Source organism: Dermochelys coriacea, chromosome 20, assembly GCF_009764565.3.
Source record: "Dermochelys coriacea isolate rDerCor1 chromosome 20, rDerCor1.pri.v4, whole genome shotgun sequence".
In the NCBI taxonomy this organism is placed as follows: Eukaryota; Metazoa; Chordata; order Testudines; family Dermochelyidae; genus Dermochelys; species Dermochelys coriacea.
Window position 1 is genome coordinate 9,210,699 of NC_050087.2, and position 26,905 is coordinate 9,237,603.

Consider the following 26,905-nt stretch of genomic DNA (forward strand, 5'->3'; position numbering starts at 1 on the left):
GATGGACGAGCTCTCCCACAGGTCACTGGGAAAATCCATCCAGCGGCTCAGTTTACTGCAGCGCTCAGAGCCATGGGAGGTGCTCCCAGGAGTCCTAGCCATGCACACGAGCGGGGCCACAGAAGCTCGCGTGTTCGACTGCAGCGGGGCCGCTTGCACTCAAGCTTGGCCAAATGAACGTTGTCACAGAGACAGCCCCTCGACGGTCTGAGCCAGAGCACCCTCCCCATCCTGCCAGCACACAGCTGAGCAGCGAGCCCGGGTTCTCCATTACATACAGACGCCCCATCGAGAGCCGCGGAAGATCCCCATTTAACCCCAGAACAGGGACAATACAGGCAGCACAGACCTCTCCAGCCTCCTCCAACGTGCATCAAACCCTGCAAGGATTGCAGACCAACTCCCCACGAGGGCTCCAAGGCCTCCCCACATGTCCTCCACGTGTGCCGAGAACACACTTCACTAGGAAAGAAGCTTCCCCCACGCATCAATCCTTAACGAAAGGCTCGGATGATCCTAGAAACTAGTCACTTTTTGCCAGACCTGCCGCTCCATAGCCCAGCTATTACCATTTCAGAGACTGTCAAACAAGGAGCTTTCCATCTAAACTGTCTCTCTACCGCCAGGGAAAGGGACCCAGAGCTAGTGTGGAAACACAAACCCAGCTTAATACTTCACATCGCAAACACAGTCGCTGGTTTCCCTTCTCTTCTTTATCTTTACAAAGAGGTTTGAAGGACTTTTAGTGGGGTGTTTGCCAAGGGACTGAGCAGGATGAGGTCTCTGGATGCCAGTGCCCGAACCTTGTTTAATGTGAGAGAGGGACTGGGTTCTGTTAATGCCTTTGGGCCCCTGTATTCCAACTAAATCAATACAGAGCTCTGACGAGACAATCAGACCAGGCAGCCTAGGTGGGTTGAAGTGTTTCAGGCAGCTAATCTATAACACTGCAGGATGTGAGGACAAATACTCAAGAATACTAGTGTCCAGGAAGAGCATGTCGTTTTACGTCATTGCTCTAGAAAGCCACGTTACTGTGGACTGCGACTCTAGAATCCCACAGCATTTGGACCAGGCCTCCAGACCCACCACATTATTGTATCTAGAATGCTGCAGTGCTTGGTGCAACTGCTCTGGACCAGCCCTGTGTTTCTGGACACAACTCTAGAATGTCACACACTTGGGATGATTATTCTGGAATGCCTCCATGCCTTGGGCTGTGACTCTAGAATATTGCTGGGTTTGGGCCAGGCCTTCAGAACACAGCAGAGCTTTTGGGTTGCGGCTCTAGAACACCACATTGTTTGAAGCCCTGCCTCTAGAATGCCAGGGCACATGGGGGCCCATTACGAGAAAAAACAGTTGCTCGGTTTCTCGTAACTGTTGTTCTTCGAGATGTGGTGTTCATGTCCATTCCAAGCAGGTGTGTGCGCGCCACGTGCATGCCAGCAGGAAGATTTTTCCCCTAGCATCACCCGTAGGGTCGGCCTGGGCGCTCTCAGGGGTGGCGCCTTCATGGCTCCCAATATCGGGCCCTGCCGACACCCCACCCCCTCAGTTCCTTGTTGCTGACTATTCTGACAGAGGGGTAGAAGGGTGGGTATTGGAATGGACATGAACAACACATCTCGAAAAACAACGGTTACGAGAAAGTGAGTAACCGTTTTTCTTCTTCGAGTGATTGTTGATGTCCATTCCAAGAAGGTGATTCACAAGCTAGAACTCAGGAGGTGGGGTCGGAGTTACCCACAGAAAATAGCACGGCTCTCCCAAAAGCTGCATTGTCCCTGGACTGTTGTGTAATTTTACGTTGCACTATGCATGTATGTATTGAGGACCATGTAGCAGCCCTGCAAATTTCCTGAATAGGGACTTGTGCCAGGAATGCCACAGAGGAGGCCTGAGCCCTGGTAGAGCGAGTGGTTATCTCCAGAGTGGGCTCCTTTGCCAGGGTATAGTACTCCCTAATGCAGGATGTTGTCCATGACGATATGAGTTGAGAGGATACAGGAGGCCCTTCATTCTATCCGCCACGGCTACAAAGAGTTGGACGGACTTCCAGAATGACTTAGCTCTCTATGTAGAAGGCTAAGGCCCTATGCACGTCCAGTGAGTGCAGCCTGCACTCCCTATTGGAGGAGTGTGGCTTGGGATAAAACACTGGGAGGAAGATGTCCTGGGTCATGTGAAAATGGGAGACGACCTTCGGGAGAAAAGCCGGATGAGGCCTGAGCTGGACTTTATCCTTAAGAAAAACTGTGTAAGGGAACTCGGATATGAGGGCCTTGAGCTCCGAAACCCATCGAGCCGAGGTAATTGTCATGAGGAACATGACCTTGAATGAGAGAGATAACAGGGAGCAGGTGGCCAGAGGTTCAAATGGTGGGCCTATAAGCCTGGAGAGGACTAAATTGAGGTCCCAGGCAGGGACAGGCTGACGCATGTGTGGGAAGAGCCTGTCCAAACCCTTAAGAAAACGACTGACCATAGGATTTGCAAAGACCGAGAGACCATCTGAACCCGAATGGAAGGTGGAGATAGCGGCCAAGTGGACCCTTATTGATGACTGGGACAAGTCTTGATGCTTTAGGTGAAGGAGGTAGTCCAGTATAAATGGTATGGAGGCGAGGAGCGGCGACTGACTATGTTGCTCCGCCCAGATGGAGAACCTTTTGCACTTGGCCAGGTAAGTAGCCCTGGTGGAGGGCTTTCTACTACCCAGGAGGACTTGTCTGACCTGGTCCGAACAAGAGAGCTCTGTGGCACTTAGCCATGGAGCATCCAGGCCATAAGGTGGAGCGACTCCAGATTCGGGTGCCGGAGTCGGCCCTGGTCCTGTGTGATCAGGTTGGGAACCAGCGGTGAGGTGAGAGGGGCTGCTATGGACATTTTCAGGAGCGAGGTGAACCACTGCTGATGCAGTGTGACTCGGGCCCGGTCCCTGCAGATCTTGAGGACTAGGGGAATGGCTGGGAAAGCGTACAGCAGGCAGCCCTCCCATGAGAGGAGGAAGGTGTCCCTGATGGACTCCGAGCCATGGTTCCTGAGAGAACAGAATGTCTGACATTTCTTGTTGCCCGGAGTGGTGAACAGGTCTATCTGGGGAGAGCCCCAGAATCGGAAGATTGAGCTCACCACGTCTGGCCGAAGGGACCACTCGTGGCTGTTGAAGGTCCGGCTGAGGCTGTCCACCAGTGTGTTTCCCACCCCTTGGAGGTATGAGGCCTGCGGGTAGATCGAGTGCTCTATGCAGAAGTCCCACAGCGCAAGGGCTTCTCAGCACAGGGGAGAGGAGCGTGCACCCCCCCGTTTGTTGATATAAAACATCGCCGAGGTGTTGTCCGTGAGGATTGAAACACATCTGCCCATTATGTGCATTTTGAAAGCGTAGCAGGCCAGATGCACTGCCCTCAGCTCTTTGACACTGATGTGAAGAGCGAGGTCCACTGGAGACCAGAGTCCTTGGGTCTTGATGTCCCCTAGGTGAGCCCCCCCCAACCCAGATCTGAGGCATCTGACACCAAGGTGAGTGAGGGCTGGCAAAAGGCACCCCTGCGCAAACCATTCAAGAGTTGAACCACCATAGGAGGGAGTCCAGTACCAGGCGGGGCAGGGTTATGACCCTGTCCAATGCGTCTCTGGCTGGTCGGAGCACCGATGCCAGCCAAGACTGGATTGGGCGCAGCCTGAGCCTGGCATGTTGCACCACGTATGTGCAGGAGGCCATGTGTCCCAGCAGCTTTAGACAGTTTCTTGCTGACGTTGTGGGGAACTGTGAGGCTCTGTATGATGTCCTGAAGTGAGCGAAAGCTTGCCTCCGGGAGGTACGCCCTGGCTTGGGTAGAGTTCTGGACTCTATCCTCTGCACCGGGGACAGAATGGATTTCTCCTCATTCAGGAGGAGACCTAAGTCGAGGAAGGTCCTCCTTACAAACTCGACCTGAGCCTCCACCTGGGTCCTCAAGCAACTTTTGATCAGCCAGTCGTTGAGGTATGGAAAAACCTGTATCTGGCGCTTGCGCAGGAATGCCGTGACGACTGCCGTGCATTTTGTGAATACTCGGGGGGGCAGTCGACAGCCTGAACGGGGGGACGGCAAACTGGTAGAGATCTCTGTTCACCACGAACCTGAGGTAGCATCTGTGATGTGGGACTATTGTGATATGAAAATATGCATCCTTCAAGTCGAGGGCGGCGTAGCAGTCTCCTGGATCCAGTGAGGGGATAATGGAGGTTAGTGAGACCGTGCAAAACTTGAGTTTCTTTACGTTCTTGTTGAGCTGTCGCAGGTCCAGCATGGGTCTGAGGCCCCCCTTAGCCTTCGGTATGAGGAAATACCAGGAGTAGAAACCCTTGCCCCTTAGCTCCTGAGGAACCTCCTGCACTGCCCCTACCGAGAGAAGGGACTGCAGTTCTTGAATTAGAAGTTGCTCATGAGAGGGGTCCCTGAAGCGGGATGGGGAAGGGGGTTGGGGGGGTGGGAGGGTACAGAATTGTATGGAATATCCCCTCTCTACCATGCGGAGCGCCCATCGGTCTGAAGTAATTCGAGACCAGGCATGGTAGAAAGGGGATAGATGGCATGAGAAAGTAAGATGGAAGGATCCAAAGGTCGTACTGGCAAGCCGTCCTCGACCGTACCCTCAAAAGGGTGATCTAGAGCCCTGTGGGGCCCTAGGCTGGCCCAAGCTTTGTCCTCTGAGTGCTCCTGTTCCACCTAGGTGGAGCATCCTGGCGGTTTTGGGGTTCGTAAGGACAAGGGGCAGGTTGAGGCCTAAAAGGTCTGCGCTGGGTAGCAGGCGTGAGAAGCCCCAGCGAACGAAGGGTAGCCCTCGAGTCCTTCAAGCTGTGAAGTCCTTATCCATCTTCTCAGAGAAGAGAACTACATCCTCAAAGGGAAGGTCTTGAATGGTCCGCTGGATCTTGTGGGAAGACCAGAGACCTGTAGTCAGGAGCCTCTCCTCATAACCACCCCTGTGGCCAAAGCGCGGGAGCCAGTTTCTTCTCCTCCATGAGTGCAGAGCACTCCCCCTGAGCTTCCTGAGGCAGAAGTTCTGTAAACTTAGCCATAGACGAGCAGGTTTTATGTCCGTAGCGGCTTACTATGGCCTGCTGGTTGGCTATATGAAGTTATAGGCCTGCTATCGAGTAGACCTTCCGGCCAAATAGGTCCAGTTTCTTGGCATAACTGTTTTTAGGAATGGAGCATTGAAACCCTTGATGTTCTCTCTGATTGGCTGCGTCGACCACCAAAGAGTCCGGAGGAGGGTGGGTGTAAAGATGTTCATACCCTCTAGAGGGAACAAAGTAACAGCACTCGGATTTCTTGGCTGTAGGTGCCAGAGAAGCAGGAGTTTGCCACAAGTTCTTAGATGTTTCAGGTATCGACTTGATAAATGGCAATGCAACCCTGGATGGGCTGGAGGGAGCCAGGATGTCTATGACCGGGTCTAAATCCTCTTCTACCTCCTCTGCCTGAATCTCCAGGCTTTGGGCAGCCTGCCTCAAAAGCTATTGAAGAACCCGGTTGTCCTCCTAAACTGGGGCTGTCGAAGTCCTCACGACCACTTCATCAGGTGAGGATGAGGAAGAGAGAACCGGAGGTGGACCCAGTTCACTGCCTTTGCCCCCTCCCCCCCCGGGGTCCCTCGGCACGCGGTACTCGGGCTGTGGAGCCAGCACCAATGAAGAACTCTGCACCGCAGCTGGTGCCGGGGCAGATAAAACCGACAGAACCGAGACCGTTGGGGTCGGTAGGGACAGAGCTGAGGCTTCCACCGGTGCGGTCACCTGGAGAGCCGGTGCCAGAGCTGGCTGAGGTATTGGTGCCGAAACCATGTGAGTCGGCAGGCCCACTCCGCTTGAGGGTGGCACCGTCATCAGCGGTGCCGGCGCTGACTGTGGCACGAACGACACTGAGGACACTGACACCGTTCTGGAGCATGGACCATGGACTTGACCCTGGATTTGATGGTATGCCCAAGGTATCCAGAATGGCCATTGAGCAGGTGGTTGCCACTGTTGCTGCCACGGTGCCGGTTATGGTTGGTGACTGTGCTGGGACCGGGACCTTCTGCTCCACAATCTGCTAGATCGAGCTGAGTCTATCTCCAACTTCGAGGTCTCCAAATAAGAAGACCACGGAGGAGCAGTCCCCTGGGTCGCCAACAAACAACGACTTGATTCCAGGGAGCGGCGCACTTCCTGCGTCTGTGCAGGCGGTGCCGGAGATGGAGACCGACGAGCCATCATGGTTGGCTTACCCCTGGAGTGGAACAGGAGGCGTGCGGTCGCTGGAGATTTGTCCCTCCCTTGCGGGGAGGACAGCACCGGGAGGAGAATCAGGTCCATTGCTGCCTCGAACGCCTCCTGCGTCAATGGTGGTTGTATGTCCACCAGATGGTCTGGGGACTGAGGAGGGTTCGGACTTGACTGGATCCCGGCCAGGGCAGGAGTCGACAAAACCCTGGGCGGAAGCAAGGCAGAGGCGGTCTGTGCTGAGCCACCTCGTGGATGGCACCAGCCCCTTAGGCTTTGAGCGGGGTGATTGGTCCCTCACCGGCCTCTTCTTCTTTACCGGCACCAGAGATGGAGAACGGCGCCGAACTGAGGCTGACGCCCTATGTCCCGAGTATTGGCGGTGCCGGTGGGCTTTAGAGTTCTTAACCGGGCCCATTTCGCGCGCCGTTGGTGAAGGAGCGCTGCGCACCGAAGAGGACGTGCTCGGTGCTGGGTCGCTGGGTCCCGGGTCGGAGTCTGGTCCTGGAGCCGCCTCCCTGAGCAGGAGTTTCAGTCTCTGCTCTCTGTCCTTAAGGGTTCTTGGGTGGAAACCCTTGCATATGCGGCACTTGTCCTTTTGGTGAGTCTCACCAAGGCACCGCAGGCAGGACGAGTGAGGATCACTCTTGGGCATAAACTTTCCACAGGACTCGCAGAGCTTAAACCCCGGAGACCCGGGAATACCCCCGAAGGGGAAACAAACTATCTAACCAAACACTGCTAACTATATCACAAGTATAACTATAGAGGGAAAACCTATTTACATTAAGAACAAAGACACTGCTAAGGCACTTAGCCCTGGACCCCGCTGCCTGATGGGAGCTCAAGGTCCAGATTAAAATGTCTGGAGGGCTGGATGCAGCCACCGGGCCATAGTTTGCCCACCCCTGCTCTAGACCACCACTGTAAATGGGCTCGAGTCTCTAGAATGCCATCCAGGCCTGTTTCTGTGACTCCTATCGCCCTTTCCTGTCTCAGCCCTACAAACTGTTCCCACCTTGATTGGGTGCTGTTCTAAGAGCTCTGCTCCAGGAATCGTTTGGGGGAAGTCCTACGGCCTGTGTTCTCCAGGAGGTCAGACTAGATGATCCCACCGGTCCCTTGGAAACACGGACTCTATTTTGTCCTCTTCTCACCATGCTGGCCTGTTCTGCACCCATCTCTCCCTGCCCTGCCCGATAAGCACCCTGGAAGCCCTGACTCTCCATTCACAGATGCCTGGCCTGGCACATAGGGCTCTTTGATACCAATTTTAGGTCTCCGATTTTCTTTAAAGTGCCATATGTTGCTCCAAGGGCGACTCTTGGGGAAGCGTGGCAGCCAGGGCTCTCAAAAACAGGCAAAGGGAGGGGAGGAATAGCTCCATTTGGAGGAGGAAAATAATCACAGCTTCTGAGAGATGATATGTTAATGACAGGCAGTGTGAGCAGGGACAGACCCTGGCCCTTTAAAAGGCCTACAGCTACTGGTGAAATTCTGGGCTTGATTTTTGGTGCCTAGCTACTGCCACAAACCTAGGAATTAGCAGAGCTGCCCCCCCCACACCCACACAGTGAAGGAGGGGCCTGCATCCTGTCCAAATGGCTGAATGGAGTCGTTCTGGACGAAGCCCCAGCCAGGACTGATATGGTCCAATGGGTAGCATGGGGGTAGGAGTCAGGACATTGAGGTTCTGGCTGGGCCTACTCTGGGCAAGCCACCGCCTTTCTTTGTGCCTCAGTTTCCCCTCCCAAACAGTAGATTGTAAGGTCTTTGGGGGCAGAGGCAATCTCTCAGTGTGTTTTTCTGCAGGCAGTGGGGCTCTGATCGCGGTTGGGGTCTGTGCAGCACCTGACACAATGGGGCCCTCATCTGGGGCTTTCTGCACATCACTGGGGACCAGGAAGCCCTGATTTTAGCTAGGGCCTCTAGGTTTTGGTGTGTTGTTAATAGCTCACGGTTTGGGAACACATGACAGGGAGAATTATTCGGATGACGGGTTGGAATCATGGTTGGCTTTCTGTGCTCGAGCTCAACCATCAGCTATGGGCTGGAGGCAGGAGTAGCTGGGCAGATTCTCTGGCATCTGCTATACAGTGGGTCAGCCTGGAGGGCCTGAAAATCTAGGAATCCATGAAAGTTGCAAAAAGAAAGAGAAGGGAAATTCCTCCTGTACGTTATTTGTTGCAAACTTTTGGCCCCGTTCTAGCAAGAACACTGTTACCACCTCCCCCCGACCACCCCATTTCTGTGAGCAGGATGTCAGTTGTATGATGCATATAAAAGGCAGCACTGCTATTCCATGTTAGGGCATTGGGGTCAGCGCTGACTGAGAGGGGATGGGGCCTCATGCTGAGCCCACACCCTGTTCCCTGCAGCACAGCGCCCCCTCGTGCTGCACTGGGGCATTGCAGTCAGCACTAAGTGAGAGGAGCGTGCCCCATGCTAACCCCTCACTTTGCAGCACAGCACCCCCTCCCCCACCAATTCTTTTCCCTGTCTGTGTGTCCCCTGTGGCCAGGCATCCCCTGTAAAATGACCGATCACGTGGCGCCGGTGGCTCGGCTTGTTCGGTTCCCCTCCTCCACCCTCACTCTGTCTCATTTTCCCTCTATTTATTCTTCTGCCCCTGAGAGAAAAAACGTTGCTCTCAGCATGAGAAAAAATAAAGAGCAGTGAGCAGCAGCGGGAGACGGATGCAGGGAGCAGGGCGGCTGCAGAACATCCAAGGGAAAAACTTAAAGAAATGATGCTTCCTCGCTAATGAACTTCTCCTTGTGTTCACACACAGCCTGCTGTTCTAGCTCTCCCTCCAGTCCCCCCCAAACAAACAGCCAGCCCTGCCGAGGGGCTGAGCTAGTCCCCATCACCCCACTTTCCTCACGGGAGAGCTGGCCCATGTCTCCACTGGCAGTTGGCTTTGGTGGTGCTGCAGAGCGGCAGTGGTGGAGGCTTGGTTGTCCCTTTAGGGAATGGGGGTGGTCATGGGGTGCTTCCATGCCCCCCCCGCACCCGACAACCACGGGCTCAGGGTCTGGGCGAAGTAACCCTGGGTCCATCTAGAGCGGGGTCAGCTAAGCAAGGGTGGCTCAGAGGGGTAGGGAATAGAGCACGGAGCCTTTCTCCTCTAGGGGGCACCCGGCCGGCTGGGGGTGGGAATGGGACACAGGCGCCTGTCTGCCCTAGGGGGCGCTGCTGGTAGCAGTTGAACTCTGACCCGCTGCCCCCCCATTCTGCTGCCTCAGGGGCCCCCTGGCTGCAGTTCATTCTGTCCCCCAGATGGGCCACCATAGCCTCTGAGGCAAGCAACTTGCATTAGCTCTCTTGGCTGCGGCCTGGTTACTCACAGCCAGGCCCAAATGAGCCAGGGAGCCTGAACTCCTAAGCGGGAGGGTGGGGGGGGCACATTTCTGGTGAGACACAGGGCCCAAGTCCCAGACAGCTGCCAGGGCCCAGGACTGAGGCAGCAAAAGCCTGAAAGCCCTTAAGGGCCCTTGCCGCTTGCCTGCTCCCCCGCTGGCAGGATTTTGCAGCCCAGCTGGCAGACCGACAGCAGCCGCTTTCCCTCTGCACGGCTGGCCGGCGCCAGCTGAAAACGCCACTCAGCCGTTTGCCCCGACTGTACAGCCCCATGGCTGTTGGGTTGGATTTGCAGCTCTGGAGCTACCTGACAGTCAGACCTGGCTCTCAGATAGCCTGGGCCCAGATTCCCAATTGACATCATGCCACTGGCATCACCTGGTGTCAATCGGCACCACTCCCTTAGAGTCCACAGAGGTGAAAGACTGATGCCAACTGAGGATCTAGTTTCTTATCTGGCTACTAGCCTCAACCAACGGCCTCTGGCCTGAGGGATGGTACCAGGCACAGCTCCGTGCAGGACATCTTGGGGTATGAGGCTCCAGCCAGGCACGATGAAGCAATAGGGGGACTGGGGCAAGAACAGCAGCCTTGGTTATCATCACTTTGTAAATGGGGAAATGAGGCAGAGAGAAGGGCTCAGGTCACACAGTTAGTGGCACAGGCCCAGGGGTCCTGACTTCCAAGCCCCACCCGACCCTAACTCCCAGAGCCCACTCCCCTCTAGAACCCAGGAGTCCAGACTCCCAGCTCCAGCTACTCTGGCCTTACTCAGTAGATCCCGTCACAGAGCTGGGAATAGAACCCAGGAGTCCCAGCACACAACCCCACCCCCACACTCATGCACCCCACCTTAACCACTAGAACATGGTCCCTTGGCATTGCTGGAAATAGTAGCCAGTCACAGGATCAGTCCTATGCCCTCGGACATGGGGGGTGGATTAAGGAGGGGCCATGCCTGAAGCCACCCTGCTGCACTAATCATGGAAGGCATCCAAAATGGTGGATGGGGACAGTCTGCAGCGATGTAGCCGACGTAGGCGAGGTGGAGAAAAGGACTTGGAGAATCCAGACTCCTGGGTTCTGTTTCCAGCGGTGGGAGAGGAGTGGTGTCTAGTGGTTTGGGGAGGGGCTGGAAGCCAGGATGCCTGGGTTCTGTGTGTGCTCCACGCTGTAAGAAGGGGATAATAACTGACACACACATTAAAGACAGTCAACATACAATCTCAGTGATTTTTAAAAAGGAACTAAAAGTAGCTTAGGTCCAATGCCAGCCCCCAGCCCAAAATCCTCTGCCAATTTTTACACACTTTTTAGGCCCCCCACTCATGTAAGACCCACGCCAAACAAACAGGGGGATCTGTCCATAGACAGACAGCAACAGAGACCCGAGAAAATGCTGCAAAACGCAAACTCGGAAGGCTATTTGCCTGGCTTCCATCGCTGCAGCAATGTCAACTCCGACCGGTGAAAAATAACGATGGGCCTCAAACCAAATCTTGAGATTGGCTTCAAAATCATGAGATTTTATAAATACTTGGCAGGGTGTTTTTATTCACTTCGTGCTGTGGGGACTTTTAAAAGGTCACCTGGTTCAAGCTTTTCTCTGCAGTGAAGAGGGCGAGCCAGGGAGGGTTTTTCCACAGGAGGAAATTAACAGAAAGAGCTACAGTGGAACATAGCGACTCCAGTCAAATTTCCCCATGCAGACAGGCCCTGATTGCTTTTTAATCAAACTCGCATGATTTGGTGACTGGTGCTTTAAGAAAAAGAAAAAAATCCTCACACACAAATAGTGTCCGCTTTGTGCCCAAAGCACAAAGGTTGCTACGAGTAACAATATGAAGGTTACATTAAATAATTGCAGTCATGCTCCTTTGTACAGGCAGTGGCAGCCAGAGGCAGAGCTGGGCGGAAATTTTATCGCCAGAAAATGCAGATTTATAGACAACACAACTTTTCATGGACAGATTGGCTTTAATGAAAGGTTTCTCAGGTCAGAATGAGACATAGTAACCTAAAACTTTATTGGTAATTGTTTCAAATCTGTTTACAACAAAGCACACTGTTAAAGAGGAAGTGGGGGCAGTGACACAAGTTTTGTCAGAAGACACAGACGTCTTTCCCGGGGCGGGGTGGGATCAAATCCAACCCCGCCCCCACCTGCTCCGTGTGCGCCCTCCCGGGGGCGAGGGGTGCCCTGCTGGCCCTAGAACTCTGCAAACTCCTTGGTGCACTTCTCAGTGATCAAGACAAGGATCTCCTCTTACTCGTGGTCGTCAAAGTTACTTGTGTTGCTGGGGCCTTTGCACTGTGGTAGAAAGGGAGCTTCCACCTGCAAAGGGAGGGGAGGGGGAGGTTGGGGATGAGGTGAGGGATCATTTGTATACCCCCCCACTCCTGGGTCTGCTGGGGCGCACGATGAGGCCCCAAATTTGTAACAAAGCTGGCAAGGATCAGCCTCCCCCCAACCAATCCAGCCAGAAACCCTCACACTTTGCAATCATGGAAGGGAGAGCCCATGACCCCGCTTAGGAGCCCAGGATCAGGGCCCCCAGCACTTTTAAGGATACAGGATCGGGGCCCTTAGCAATTAGGTGAGGGACACAGGATCAGCACCTCCTCAAGCCCCCTTTTATCTAGACAGAACCCCCTCCTCTCACTTTGCAATCAGGGAAGGGGAGGGGGCATGAGCCCCTTGGATCCCCATAAGAGCCCCCACTTGCATCATCAGGAGGGTTTTAATCAGGACCTTCAGCACAGCCCTCTCCCACCTGACACAGAGCAATAACCCCATTAGCTGGCAGCAGCAGTAGTAGGCTGTTATCCTCAGGGGGTGGGGACAGGACCTTGCTTTTGCCACCATGTTACAAACAGGTGACTGAGGGCTCCCTATTTTAAACCAATGCTGGGTGAGCATATCTCCCCCTAATGGTTGGACCCAGCCACAACACCCTGCTGCAGAGTCCCAGTAACCAAAGCGCTCCTAGAGACCTGATGATCCCAAGTTCAATTCCTGCTGATGGAGGCTGCACCAGGTGGGAATTACCCAGGCTCTCATCTGCCTGCCACCACCCTCCTACCTTCCTCTGGTAGACAGCGATCCACTCGGTGGAAGCAAACCACTTGTGGTTCTTGATGTCATTGACCCCGTTCTTGAAGTTGCAAAGCGTTTGGTGAGGTCCCCCTGCAACAGGTTCTGGAGGAGATCCCGCAGGTCCGAGCTGAAGTGAAACGGGAACTGGACCTGGGGTGGGGAGGAGAGACAGAGGTCTGGCTTTTACCTGCCTTGCCCTCATGGCTAGATTCATAGATACTCCTAGTAATGTACAGCCCCTAGCACAGGGGGGCCCTGGGCTACACCTGGGCACCTAGGCACTACCATAATACACCTAATATGTACATCACCTAGCACAATGGGGTCCTGACCCATGACTGGGGCTTGTAGGCATTACCATAATACACTGAATAATAAATAACAAGCCCTTTAAAAACACTCCAGGACAATGAGTGGACAAGAAGTCAGGAGCTACTGAGGACTGACACAGGAGCTGAAATGTTTAATTAGCAGCAGCCCCCCAGCTCTTATTGAGCATTTTTCCTCCACAGATCTCAAAGCAGGGCTGCCGCATCACTATCCTAATTTTACATAAGGGGAAACTGAGGCACAGGGAGACATGACTTGTCCACGGTCACCCAGCAGGCTGGTAGGAGAACCGGGAACAGAACCCAGGTCTGTTGAGTTCCACTAGGCCACACAACTTTGTTTTTTTAAAACCCCACTAGGTTTAAAGCTGACCATGTCCAACACGAGTGCTTGGGGATCCTTGGAAAGAAGGTGCTGGGATGGGTAGAGGAATATTATGGGCTCTTGGTTACTATGGTGATGAGTGCTCTACCAGTGCCTGGAGATGACGGATGTGTTTAAAGAACGTTTAGTCTTGCAACATAGCAGGGCTGTGGAGGGTTTTGCAATTCACAACAGTGTATAAGAAAACCAAAGGCACCTGTTCCAGGAGTCCCCATGAGAGTTACAGGGAGCACAATGGTGGTGGGGTGGGGGATGGAGTCCATGTGTTGGGGAAGTAGGGGTACGTGGCGAGGGAGGGTCTATGTGTAGGGGAGAATGTCCATGTGTTGGAGAACAGGGGTATGTGGCGAGGGAAGGTCTATGTGTTGGGGTGCAGGGGGAATGGGGTACATGACAGGGAGGATGCCCATGTGTTGGGGATTGGGGGAGCATGGGAGGGAATTAGCATGGGGGGACAGCATGCGAGCATCTCTCTGATCAGTTGCTTAGAATTGGCACCCCCCTTTTGCTGGCAAAATCCCCCCCCCCAAAAAAGTCACACAAGTGTCCCCTCCCACAGCTGAAATACCTTGCCAGAGAGGTGGATCTTAATGGTCTGGTTTGCGAAGAATAGTGGGTAACCAGCTGTCATCTGGGGATGAGGATGCCCAGGGCCCACCAGTCCACAGCCTTTTTACAACCCTACTCGGGGAAAGCAGGCCAGGGTCACGCACCGAACATTTGGGGGGCGGGAGGAACCACCTGGTGGCCAAGGATCAGCTAGAGATCAGGCAGCAGACAGGCCCTCCCCAGCCCACCTTGCTGAGGATGATCTCGGGGGCCAGGTATTCCGGGGTCCCACACAGAGTCCAGGTTCGGCCTTCCACCCACTTGGCAAAACCAAAATCCACCACCTGGAGCCAAAACACAGAGAGAGGGGAGAAGCTGGATCATCCCAGAGAATGTGACAGCAGGAGGGGAAGTGGAGGAGCTGATGTATGACTGATGTATTCTGGCTGAGTTACATTTCTGGGGGTGTCTTAGCTTTGGGAAGGGGATGGTAGCAGAGAGAGACTTGGGCAGGGAGGAGATCACAGCAGGAAGCCAGGAGCAATCACTGGGATGGGGACGGGAAGGAATGGGAGAGGGGCGGCAGCATCACCTTGATGTAGCCCTGCTGGTCTATCAGGAGATTCTCTGGCTTCAGGTCTCGGTAGATGAGATCCAGCGAGTGCAGGTACTCAAAGGTCAGGACGATCTGAGCAGCATAGAACCGGTCGTGAGGTTCACTGCAACGAAGTGGGAGGAGAACTTGGGCATCCCGGGCCAGATCCGCCCCCTCTCAGCCAGCCCAGCACCCTCGGCCCACTGCCGCCCCCACCTTCACCTTCCTTATAGACCCCCAGGCAAGATGCCCCAACCTTTCTAGGCCCGGTGGCCCCATCTGCCTAGCCCACACATCCCACCCACAATTGCTAGACCTCTGACTCCATCCAACCTGGCAAACCCCTCCCAGACCAGCATTTTCCCCCTAGCCCCAACACATACCCCCATGGACCTCCAGCTTCATCCAGCCTGGCCCCATCTGGCCCTGGCATCCCTGCCACTGACTGTGGCTCGTGCTGGCAGAAGACCTCAGCAGCCCTCCCCATGGGGAATCCCTTCCTGACCAGCCCAGCTGGGGATCAGGTCACGCCCTGCAGCATGAGGATCAAAGCCAGCATTGCTGCAGATGCTGCTAGTGGATAAAAGATCTAGTTCTCTACTGAACTAAATCCCAAATTTACAGCTGCGGAAACGGAGGCACAGAGTGATTCTCCCCCCTTCCCACAAGGAGTGAATGGCAGAGGCAGGATTAGGACCCAGGAGTCCTGACTCCCAGTCCCTCTGCTCTAAGTGCTATATCCCACTGTCCTCCCTGAGCCAGGGATACAATCCAGGAGTCTAACCGCCACCCAGCTTTAACCATTAGTGACACTGTTTCCAAGATCGGCTCCCATGGCAACACTCACCTGAACTCCCGATCCACCATAGGTGGGAGAACATCTCCCAGCCCAGGATGTATTCCTTCACCATGTACAGATTGGAGTTATCCTAGAAGGAAATGCAGCAGCAATGGAGTGCAAAGAACAGAGCCACTCCGACCGCCCGTCAGTGCCTGCCACACCGGGATGAAACTGCTCACCACACCCCTGCTCCTTTATTAGCCCCATCCCTTTCTGGGTGCTAACCCCACATGCCTCAAGGGAGACTGATGCACTGGCCTAGCTTCACCATAGCACACAATGCAGTACACCTGCTGTCTGGGAGATAATAGCCTACTACTGCAGCCAGCTGCTGCTGTTACTTCTTTAGCTCAAGGGCCAGAGGGGCTGCACCATGGCCAAAGGTTCCCGGCACACACCTGCAGTGGCAGTTGCTGCACAGACACGGCTGGGGAACAGACTCACTAATGAGAGGGCGCGAGGTTTATTTGCTTGGAATATTTAGTACTAGAGCCCTAGAAAATTCAACCCCTCCCCTACCTCTGGTCTAGGGGCAGGGATGGACGGGATCAAGAAGGATTTCCCAGCTGCAGTGTCTATGATCAAAGGGGAAACCCAACCTGCAGCCAGGTCGGACACCCCAAAAGAGCAGAAGCAGGAAGTGAAACTTGTCAAAAGCAGAGTGTGAAATTGACCAGGCTGACTCCATCCTCTCTCATGGCTGCAAGTCAAAGAGCAGCCTCCGAAGTAACTCCGCTGAGCCCAACAAAGCCATTCCACTAGTGAGACCTGACCGAGCTAAGTGATGAGAACATGAGCACTAAGCACGCGCGCACAGGGAGACAGCTGCTCCTGCCCTTGAGCGGAGAGTCAATTTCCAGCTAGCCCTGGAGAGAGGGTCCAGCCGGGGCATGGGCACAGCGCCCCATGCTGGACGGTCAGAGACCTTTTTCTGCAACCAGATTAGGAGAGCAGGAGCCAACAAGCAGAATGCCGTTGACAGTAACTCGTAAATAGTAAATGGCAACCTGGATTTTTAGAATCCTCTCGTTCTAACACCGAGGTTGTGTAGCCGTTCCTTTCCAGCTCAATGGCCTTTCAGCTGAGAGAGCCCCTTTAAAGACCCATGAACGCATTTCTATTCATGTCAGTTTTGTCAGATGGCACGAATCTGGCATATGAAACTAATTGACTGTGTCTAATTACACAATAGACTAACACACTGACCTGCACCAGGATAAACACCAGAGGATAGCTGGCTAATGGAGATGTTTTCATACCGCTAATCTTTTCTACCACCTTTGAAAGAAGTGATCAAAACCTTAAACTCCTTGATCCTTCCGGGAGGCAGGTACTATTCCCTTTTTTATGGGCAGGGAAACTGAGGCAGGGAGACATGACCTCGCCCACTGTTGCACAGGAAGTGGAAGAATTGAGAAGAGCACCAAGAATCCTGACTCTCAGCCTCCGCCCCCTTTAACCACTAGACCCCACTCCTCTCTCAGAGCGGCGAACAGAACCCAGGAGTTCTGATTCTCAGTCCCCTGCTCTAACCATTAGATCCCACTTTCCATCCCAGAACCAGGAATCCGAACTCCCATTCCTTACTCTGACCGTTAGACTGCACTCTTGCTTATCACAATGCATCCAGTTCTCTTGTATTCAATGCAGTAGTACGAGGTATTATTCGAATACCTGGGACAGGGATCAACCCTGGTACACAGAAAGGAAAATGCATGAGAAGGTCGGACCACTTAGGACCACAGATCTGGTTAACAAAGCCATTCTCTGCAGAATGGAAATCAGCCTGATTCAAAGCCCAGCAGGGCCCAGCACCAGGGCTCTAGGGACCTGTAATTAGGAGAGATCAGAGTTATCTGGAAAAGAGCTGAGTCTCCTAATCAGAGGGAAGACTGCTCTTAAAGAGACAAGACAAGTTTTAGGCCCAACATTTGTGATTACAGAAACCTAACACATGCCAGCTTGTGGGTAGCAGTTTCCAACCTCATGCTTCACCTTCGAGCCTCTGCCTTTCAAACCAAGTTCAAGTTCTCAGTCCCCATCTTCAAGGCTCTCCATGGCCCGTGCCAAGGGGGATCTAAATGAGCGTACGACTTTGGCAGAAAGATAATGGCTGACAACTCTACTTCCTTGGTACAATGGCACCTACCACCATGGTGAAGTTCATCTGTGAAGGAGACAGTTTCCTCAGGGTCTGGTTCTAGATTGTGAAACTACCTGCTACATGAACCAGGGACCATCCCAAATCCAGACGCCTTTCTTTGACCTACCAGAACCTCTAAACACAACAAGACACTCCACTTCTCCTTCCAGGGAGAAGATGACAGAACAAGCCACATGACAGATGTGCAGTCACATCACTTAATGCACGACTGGAAGCATTCAGATACTGGGGTGAAGAGCAGAATAAGAACCTAGAGAGAACAGAATAGCCTTGTTTCTGAAATCCCATTGCAGGATGAGGGCCAGGCCCGTAAGAAAAATAACTGTGTGGCACGAAGGCTGGAGTTACAAACTTAACACTTGTGGCACCTTAGAGACTAACAAATTTATTAGAGCATAAGCTTTCGTGAGCTACAGCTCACTTCATCGGATGCATTTGGTGGAAAAAACAGAGGAGAGATTTATATACACACACACAGAGAACATGAAACAATGGGTTTATCATACACACTGTAAGGAGAGTGATCACTTAAGATAAGCCATCACCAACAGCAGGGGGGGGAAGGAGGAAAACCTTTCATGGTGACAAGCAGGTAGGCTAATTCCAGCAGTTAACAAGAATATCAGAGGAACAGTGGGGGGTGGGGTGGGAGGGAGAAATACCATGGGGAATAGTTTTACTTTGTGTAATGACTCATCCATTCCCAGTCTCTATTCAAGCCTAAGTTAATTGTATCCAGTTTGCAAATTAATTCCAATTCAGCAGTCTCTCGTTGGAGTCTGTTTTTGAAGCTTTTTTGTTGAAGTATAGCCACTCTTAGGTCTGTGATCGAGTGACCAGAGAGATTGAAGTGTTCTCCAACTGGTTTTTGAATGTTATAATTCTTGACGTCTGATTTGTGTCCATTCATTCTTTTACGTAGAGACTGTCCAGTTTGGCCAATGTACATGGCAGAGGGGCATTGCTGGCACATGATGGCATATATCACATTGGTAGATGCACAGGTGAACGAGCCTCTGATGGTGTGGCTGATGTGATTAGGCCCTATGATGGTATCCCCTGAATAGATATGTGGACAGAGTTGGCAACGGGCTTTGTTGCAAGGATAGGTTCCTGGGTTAGTGGTTCTGTTGTGTGGTGTGTGGTTGCTGGTGAGTATTTGCTTCAGATTGGGGGGCTGTCTGTAAGCAAGGACTGGTCTGTCTCCCAAGATCTGAGAGAGCGATGGCTCGTCCTTCAGGATAGGTTGTAGATCCTTGATGATGCGTTGGAGGGGTTTTAGTTGGGGGCTGAAGGTGATGGCTAGTGGCGTTCTGTTGTTTTCTTTGTTGGGCCTGTCCTGTAGTAGGTGACTTCTGGGTACTCTTCTGGCTCTGTCAATCTGTTTCTTCACTTCAGCAGGTGGGTACTGTAGTTGTAGGAATGCATGATAGAGATCTTGTAGGTGTTTGTCTCTGTCTGAGGGGTTGGAGCAAATGCGGTTATATCGTAGCGCTTGGCTGTAGACAATGGATCGAGTGGTATGATCTGGATGAAAGCTAGAGGCATGTAGGTAGGAATAGCGGTCAGTAGGTTTCCGATATAGGGTGGTGTTTATGTGACCATCGCTTATTAGCACCGTAGTGTCCAGGAAGTGGATCTCTTGTGTGGACTGGTCCAGGCTGAGGTTGATGGTGGGATGGAAATTGTTGAAATCATGGTGGAATTCCTCAAGAGCTTCTTTTCCATGGGTCCAGATGATGAAGATGTCATCAATGTAGCGCAAGTAGAGTAGGGGCATTAGGGAACGAGAGCTGAGGAAGCGTTGTTCTAAGTCAGCCATAAAAATGTTGGCATACTGTGGGGCCATGCGGGTACCCATCGCAGTGCCGCTGATTTGAAGGTATACATTGTCACCAAATGTGAAATAGTTATGGGTCAGGACAAAGTCACAAAGTTCTGCCACCAGGTTAGCCGTGACAGTATCGGGGATACTGTTCCTGACGGCTTGTAGTCCATCTTTGTGTGGAATGTTGGTGTAGAGGGCTTCTACATCCATAGTGGCTAGGATGGTGTTTTTAGGAAGATCACCAATGGACTGTAGTTTCCTCAGGAAATCGGTGGTGTCTCGAAGATAGCTGGGAGTGCTGGTAACGAAGGGCCTGAGGAGGGAGTCTACATAGCCAGACAATCCTGCTGTCAGGGTGCCAATGCCTGAGATGATGGGGCGTCCAGGATTTCCAGGTTTATGGATCTTGGGTAGCAGATAGAATACCCCAGGTCCTGGCTCCAGGGGTGTGTCTGTGCGGATTTGTTCTTGTGCTTTTTCAGGGAGTTTCTTGAGCAAATGCTGTAGTTTCTTTTGGTAACTCTCAGTGGGATCAGAGGGTAATGGCTTGTAGAAAGTGGTGTTGGAGAGCTGCCTAGTAGCCTCTTGTTCATACTCTGACCTATTCATGATGACGACAGCACCTCCTTTGTCAGCCTTTTTGATTATGATGTCAGAGTTGTTTCTGAGGCTGTGGATGGCACTGTGTTCTGCATGGCTGAGGTTATGGGGTAAGCGATGCTGCTTTTCCACAATTTCAGCTCGTGCACGTCGGCGGAAGCAGTCTATGTAGAAATCCAGGCTGCTGTTTCGACCTTCAGGAGGAGTCCACCTAGAATCCTTCTTTTTGTAGTGTTGGCAGGAAGGTCTCTGTGGGTTAATATGTTGGTCAGAGGTGTGTTGGAAATATTCCTTGAGTCTGAGACGTCGAAAATAGGATTCTAGGTCACCACAGAACTGTATCATGTTCGTGGGGGTGGAGGGGCAAAAGGAGAGGCCCCAAGATAGGACAGATTCTTCCGCTGGGCTAAGAGTATAGTTGGATAGATTAACAATATTGCTGGGTGGGTTACGGGAACCATTGTTGTGGCCCCTTGTGGCATATAGTAGTTTAGATAGCTTAGTGTCCTTTTTATTTTGTAGAGAATCAAAGTGTGTTTTGTAAATGGCTTGTCTAGTTTTTGTAAAGTCCAGCCATGAGGAAGTTTGTGTGGAAGGTTGGTTCTTTATGAGAGTATCCAGTTTTGAGCCAGAAGAGTACCCAGAAGTCACCTACTACAGGACAGGCCCAACAAAGAAAACAACAGAACGCCACTAGCCATCACCTTCAGCCCCCAACTAAAACCCCTCCAACGCATCATCAAGGATCTACAACCTATCCTGAAGGACGAGCCATCGCTCTCTCAGATCTTGGGAGACAGACCAGTCCTTGCTTACAGACAGCCCCCCAATCTGAAGCAAATACTCACCAGCAACCACACACCACACAACAGAACCACTAACCCAGGAACCTATCCTTGCAACAAAGCCCGTTGCCAACTCTGTCCACATATCTATTCAGGGGATACCATCATAGGGCCTAATCACATCAGCCACACCATCAGAGGCTCGTTCACCTGTGCATCTACCAATGTGATATATGCCATCATGTGCCAGCAATGCCCCTCTGCCATGTACATTGGCCAAACTGGACAGTCTCTACGTAAAAGAATGAATGGACACAAATCAGACGTCAAGAATTATAACATTCAAAAACCAGTTGGAGAACACTTCAATCTCTCTGGTCACTCGATCACAGACCTAAGAGTGGCTATACTTCAACAAAAAAGCTTCAAAAACAGACTCCAACGAGAGACTGCTGAATTGGAATTAATTTGCAAACTGGATACAATTAACTTAGGCTTGAATAGAGACTGGGAATGGATGAGTCATTACACAAAGTAAAACTATTTCCCCATGGTATTTCTCCCTCCCACCCCACCCCCCACTGTTCCTCTGATATTCTTGTTAACTGCTGGAATTAGCCTACCTGCTTGTCACCATGAAAGGTTTTCCTCCTTCCCCCCCCTGCTGTTGGTGATGGCTTATCTTAAGTGATCACTCTCCTTACAGTGTGTATGATAAACCCATTGTTTCATGTTCTCTGTGTGTGTGTATATAAATCTCTCCTCTGTTTTTTCCACCAAATGCATCCGATGAAGTGAGCTGTAGCTCACGAAAGCTTATGCTCTAATAAATTTGTTAGTCTCTAAGGTGCCACAAGTACTCCTTTTCTTTTTGCGAATACAGACTAACACGGCTGCTACTCTGAAACCTGTGATTATGCAAGGCACTGAATTTAGCCGTATAGAGTGGAAATCTGTCAACTTCATGAAAAAACTCGCACAGATACAGACAGACATCATCTTCCTCTCCAAATGCAAACAGATGGACATCATACCGAAAGGACTGAAGGTAAAAAATCCATTACAATCTACATACCACACAGACTATGCTGACAGCTTGTGCCACACCTCTCAAGGAAACTGCGGAACCACCTGATCAACATCCTCTACAGCAAACAGGGAAAGATTAAGAATGAGCTCTCAAAACTGGATACTCTCATAAAGAACCAACCTTCCACACAAACTTCCTCATGGCTGGACTTTACAAAAACTAGACAAGCCATTTACAAAACACACTTTGATTCTCTACAAAATAAAAAGGACACTAAGCTATCTAAACTACTATATGCCACAAGGGGCCACAACAATGGTTCCCGTAACCCACCCAGCAATATTGTTAATCTATCCAACTATACTCTTAGCCCAGCGGAAGAATCTGTCCTATCTCGGGGCCTCTCCTTTTGCCCCTCCACCCCCACGAACATGATACAGTTCTGTGGTGACCTAGAATCCTATTTTCGACGTCTCAGACTCAAGGAATATTTCCAACACACCTCTGACCAACATATTAACCCACAGAGACCTTCCTGCCAACACTACAAAAAGAAGGATTCTAGGTGGACTCCTCCTGAAGGTCGAAACAGCAGCCTGGATTTCTACATAGACTGCTTCCGCCGACGTGCACGAGCTGAAATTGTGGAAAAGCAGCATCGCTTACCCCATAACCTCAGCCATGCAGAACACAGTGCCATCCACAGCCTCAGAAACACTCTGACATCATAATCAAAAAGGCTGACAAAGGAGGTGCTGTCGTCATCATGAATAGGTCAGAGTATGAACAAGAGGCTACTAGGCAGCTCTCCAACACCACTTTCTACAAGCCATTACCCTCTGATCCCACTGAGAGTTACCAAAAGAAACTACAGCATTTGCTCAAGAAACTCCCTGAAAAAGCACAAGAACAAATCCGCACAGACACACCCCTGGAGCCAGGACCTGGGGTATTCTATCTGCTACCCAAGATCCATAAACCTGGAAATCCTGGACGCCCCATCATCTCAGGCATTGGCACCCTGACAGCAGGATTGTCTGGCTATGTAGACTCCCTCCTCAGGCCCTTCGTTACCAGCACTCCCAGCTATCTTCGAGACACCACCGATTTCCTGAGGAAACTACAGTCCATTGGTGATCTTCCTAAAAACACCATCCTAGCCACTATGGATGTAGAAGCCCTCTACACCAACATTCCACACAAAGATGGACTACAAGCCGTCAGGAACAGTATCCCCGATACTGTCACGGCTAACCTGGTGGCAGAACTTTGTGACTTTGTCCTGACCCATAACTATTTCACATTTGGTGACAATGTATACCTTCAAATCAGCGGCACTGCGATGGGTACCCGCATGGCCCCACAGTATGCCAACATTTTTATGGCTGACTTAGAACAACGCTTCCTCAGCTCTCGTTCCCTAATGCCCCTACTCTACTTGCGCTACATTGATGACATCTTCATCATCTGGACCCATGGAAAAGAAGCTCTTGAGGAATTCCACCATGATTTCAACAATTTCCATCCCACCATCAACCTCAGCCTGGACCAGTCCACACAAGAGATCCACTTCCTGGACACTACGGTGCTAATAAGCGATGGTCACATAAACACCACCCTATATCGGAAACCTACTGACCGCTATTCCTACCTACATGCCTCTAGCTTTCATCCAGATCATACCACTCGATCCATTGTCTACAGCCAAGCGCTACGATATAACCGCATTTGCTCCAACCCCTCAGACAGAGACAAACACCTACAAGATCTCTATCATGCATTCCTACAACTACAGTACCCACCTGCTGAAGTGAAGAAACAGATTGACAGAGCCAGAAGAGTACCCAGAAGTCACCTACTACAGGACAGGCCCAACAAAGAAAACAACAGAACGCCACTAGCCATCACCTTCAGCCCCCAACTAAAACCCCTCCAACGCATCATCAAGGATCTACAACCTATCCTGAAGGACGAGCCATCGCTCTCTCAGATCTTGGGAGACAGACCAGTCCTTGCTTACAGACAGCCCCCCAATCTGAAGCAAATACTCACCAGCAACCACACACCACACAACAGAACCACTAACCCAGGAACCTATCCTTGCAACAAAGCCCGTTGCCAACTCTGTCCACATATCTATTCAGGGGATACCATCATAGGGCCTAATCACATCAGCCACACCATCAGAGGCTCGTTCACCCTGTGCATCTACCAATGTGATATATGCCATCATGTGCCAGCAATGCCCCTCTGCCATGTACATTGGCCAAACTGGACAGTCTCTACGTAAAAGAATGAATGGACACAAATCAGACGTCAAGAATTATAACATTCAAAAACCAGTTGGAGAACACTTCAATCTCTCTGGTCACTCGATCACAGACCTAAGAGTGGCTATACTTCAACAAAAAAGCTTCAAAAACAGACTCCAACGAGAGACTGCTGAATTGGAATTAATTTGCAAACTGGATACAATTAACTTAGGCTTGAATAGAGACTGGGAATGGATGAGTCATTACACAAAGTAAAACTATTTCCCCATGGTATTTCTCCCTCCCACCCCACCCCCCACTGTTCCTCTGATATTCTTGTTAACTGCTGGAATTAGCCTACCTGCTTGTCACCATGAAAGGTTTTCCTCCTTCCCCCCCCTGCTGTTGGTGATGGCTTATCTTAAGTGATCACTCTCCTTACAGTGTGTATGATAAACCCATTGTTTCATGTTCTCTGTGTGTGTGTATATAAATCTCTCCTCTGTTTTTTCCACCAAATGCATCCGATGAAGTGAGCTGTAGCTCACGAAAGCTTATGCTCTAATAAATTTGTTAGTCTCTAAGGTGCCACAAGTACTCCTTTTCTTTTTGCGAATACAGACTAACACGGCTGCTACTCTGAAACTTAACACTATTTTCCCCCTATTTGGGGGAGGGGGGCTGGTTTGACAAAACTTTAAAGCCCCTGCTCCCAAAACCAGCATTGGGACCCCAGCCTTGCAAATAAACACAGAAGAAATCAGAAACAAAGTGAAATCGACTAATCTAATTTCACCACGCTCCAGAGGCACAAAGGATATTAATGGTCAGGGCCGGTTCTACTTGTTTTGCTGCCCCAAGCGGCGAAGGAAAGGAAAAAAAAAAGGGGGGGGGCTGCAGGAGTGCTGCCGAAGAGGAAAAAATGAAAAAGCTGCCGCCGAAGAAGGCGAACAAAGTGCAGCCCAAGAACAGACGGAGCGCCGCCCCTTCAGATTTGACGCCCCAGGTACCTGCTTCCTTAGCTGGTGCCTAGAGCCGGCCCTGTTAATCGTGAAGAGCAGATTAGAGGTTTACAGGGACCGGTCACCTTGGAACACAGCCAGAATTTAAAAGCAGGCTCATTTGTCCTGCCATTTGAAGTGTAACTGACAGGGGGTCAGGGCTCCTGAAGCAAAATTTCCATAGCAACCAATACTAAGCTCTTTAAAAATGTTCACTACAAGGATCATTTCATCCGCCACCAAAATGCAGCCACCTCAGGGGTGAAACAGGGCAGCTGTTTAAGGACACTGTACAACAGCAAAGAGATCTTGAAATTACAGGCAAAAACTCAGGGAGGGAGAATGGCACCGGGGTTAACACCTACACAGATTCTGCCCTTGCGTGCCCCAGCGATGATTGTCCAATAGGAACGAACGTGCTGACAGCTCCCCCATGAGCTTGTTCCACTCCCCTGGGTCCTTCCTCTTAGCTCAGCATCATCACCTACCATCATGGATTTAGATTTTAAGCCCTTTGAGGCCCATTCCCCAGACCACTAGATGCACGTTAGCAACCTGCCTCAGCCCCACTAGCTTTCCGCACTGGATGCCATTTCTGGCCATGGGAGGGTTTCCACTGGGATGACGCCTGACCAGGATGGGGGAAGGGGCGGGGCAAGCTGCGAGCACCACATGAAAGAACCGTCACTAGTACAGCCCCAGGCCTTATTCTGATTCCAGCTACATCCCGCCCTTCTCATGCCCCCGGCTGCTCCAGATCCCGATCTCCCACAGTGTAAACTCCATCTTACCTGGGCAGAACTGAGGAGAATCCACCCCCTCCCCATCCCTCCAGTGCTGGGTTAAACCCAGCTCTTCCCTGCCATTGGGGATCCACTGTCTCTCTCTGGTGAGCACCAAGCAGGTTTCCAAAACAAACTGTTTTATTTCCTTTAATGAGCCCAGTGGGGAAAGAGGCCCAAGGGGGCAGGTGATGGGGCTGGAGCGTAAGCGATCCAGGGCCAGCTCCTGATGCGAAGGATCTAATAAAGATCTAATACAACCTGGTCTGTGAATGCGGCCCACGTTACACCCAGCACCCTACTAACGATTGCAGGGGCCAGTGCACGACTGTCCTGCCTCTTGCACGGGCTGGGGAAGAGAGCTGAGTACTGAGACCTTCACTGCAGTGATCAGGATGGACAGGCCAGGTGGCTGTGGGAGCCAGGGATACGGAGCCCTGAACCCTGACATGCTCTTGCTGGATGGCCGCTGGGCGCAACGAGCTGCCAGGTTTTCACCTCCCATGGGGATTGGTTACAATGATGTCAAGCCTATGATTTGATGGCGTTGACAGGGCCCCACCATGCCCCCCCCCCACATTGAGCTAGGGGCTGTACAAACAGAAGCCACCCTCCCTCCCCCAAAGAGACCACAGGCTGCTAGTAGAAACTGGCAATAGAGAGGCAGCGCAGCCTAGCAGCTAGGGTTCTAACTTTGGGAAAGTCACTACCTCGCTCCAGGCCTCAGTTTCCCCTCCCCACTCAGGTCTATTTAGATTCTGCGCTCTTCAGGGTAAGGACTGTCCCTCACTAGGAGTATGTACAGCGCCCTGCACAAAGGGGCCTTGAGCTCAGTCAGGGCCTAAGAGCTACCGTAATGTAACCAGACACAGGTAGAGGTGAGGGTTCAAGTCTCAGAGGGTTAAACTCACAGATGGGCTAAGCAGATCTGAGAGGAGCTGACTATTGACCAGAATTGGCTTGTGCCTTGCGATTTCCCCCGAGCCACAACCCAGGAGGGCAGGGAAAATCTGGATGACAGCAGAATTCACCTCCTGCCTTTAAGAGAC

General features: G+C 51.7%; 1 protein-coding gene and 1 pseudogene across 1 annotated transcript in view; one reads left to right on the top strand and one right to left on the bottom strand.

Annotated features, from left to right (window-relative positions):
- Nucleotides 1-26,905, top strand: part of LOC119845833 (cAMP-dependent protein kinase catalytic subunit alpha-like) — a 175,895-nt gene that overhangs the window by 61,598 nt on the left and 87,392 nt on the right.
- Nucleotides 11,140-15,565, bottom strand: LOC119845822 (annotated as a pseudogene).